We start from the raw sequence: 1,491 nt of genomic DNA, 5'->3' as shown, positions 1-1,491 counted from the left end.
GGGGGGAGGAGGAGGGAAGAGGAGAAGAGGAGGAGGCCACTGCTGGGTGCCCTCCAGGATGACTATGAAAATCAGGGCCAGGAGTGGGGGTGGTGGGTACCTGTGGTCCCAGCTACTCCAGAGGCTGAGGTGGGAGGATCACTTAAGCTCAGAAGTTCAAGTCTGCAGTAAGCTGTGATCCCACCACTACACTCCAGCCTGGGCAACAGAGTGAGACCCTGTCCCCAGAAAAACAAAACAAAAAAAGCCATGGACAGAGATGTCTGCCTGAAACTCAGAGGTTAAACAGAAATAAGGCAGGAGAGAGTGGCCGTGGCCGACAGTGGGGGCAGGGGTCCCGAGAGATCCCTCATGGAGGCCTTTCCTGTCGGGGCCCTGTGGCTTCCTGGGGGAGGCAGGATTTCAGGTGTTTAAAAAGAAGGTATTATGCTTTAATAGCTAACATTTATTGAACATCCAGCATGTCTCAGGCACCATTTTAAATATTCTACAGAAAGTAATGGATACTTTTAACAACCCTACCTAGGCACTGTGATTTTTCAAACAGCTTTATTAAGATATAATTCATATGCCATGCAACTCACCCACGTAAAGCACACAATTCGATGTTTTTTAGTGTATTCACAATGTCGTGCAACCATCACCACAATCAACTTTAGACCATTTTCATCGCCCCCAAAAAGAAACCCCACACACCTTAAGCCATCAGTCCCCACTGCCCTCCCTCCCAGCCCCTGGCAGCCATGCCTCTATTTTCTGTCTCTATGGATTTGCCTATTCTGGGCATTTCACATTAGTGGAATTCTACAGATGTGGTATTTTGTGTCTGGCTTTTTAAAATTAGCATCTGGACTAGGCAGAGTGGCTCATACCTGTAATCCCAGCACTTTGAGAGGCCGAGGTGGGCGGATCACTTGAGGTCAGGAGTTCGAGACCAGCCCGACCAACATGGGGGAATCCCCATCTCTTCTAAAATCACAAAAATTAGCTGCACGTGGAGGCGCATGCCTGTCATCCCAGCTACTCTGGAGGCTGAGACAGGGGAATCGTTTGAACCCGGGAGGCGGAGGTTGCAGTGAGGCGAGATGACGCCACTGCACTCCAGCCTGGGCGACAGAGCAAGACTCCATCTCTAAATAAATAAATAAATAAATAAATAATAAACAAACTAAGCATCTAATATTTTCAGGGTTCATCCATGCTGCAGCCTGCAGCCTGTGCTGGACTTCCCTCCTTTTTATTGTTGGATAATATTCCATCGTGGCCACACCATCTTCTGTTCACCCATCCTTCAGCTGAGGGGTGTGGGCGCAATGTCCACTTTTTGGCTACTATGAACAAAGCCGCTGTGATCACTCACACACAAGTTCCCGTGTGGACATATGTAGCCATTTCTCTTGGGTATATATATACCCAGGGGTGGAATTACTGGGTCACATGGTACGTTTATATGTAACCATCTGAGCTGCCTGGTTTTTTTGTTTTGTTTTG

This window comes from Colobus angolensis, unplaced genomic scaffold (genome assembly GCF_000951035.1).
Source record: "Colobus angolensis palliatus isolate OR3802 unplaced genomic scaffold, Cang.pa_1.0 Scaffold43, whole genome shotgun sequence".
NCBI lineage: Eukaryota > Metazoa > Chordata > Mammalia > Primates > Cercopithecidae > Colobus > Colobus angolensis.
Note: the sequence above shows the minus strand (reverse complement) of the source record.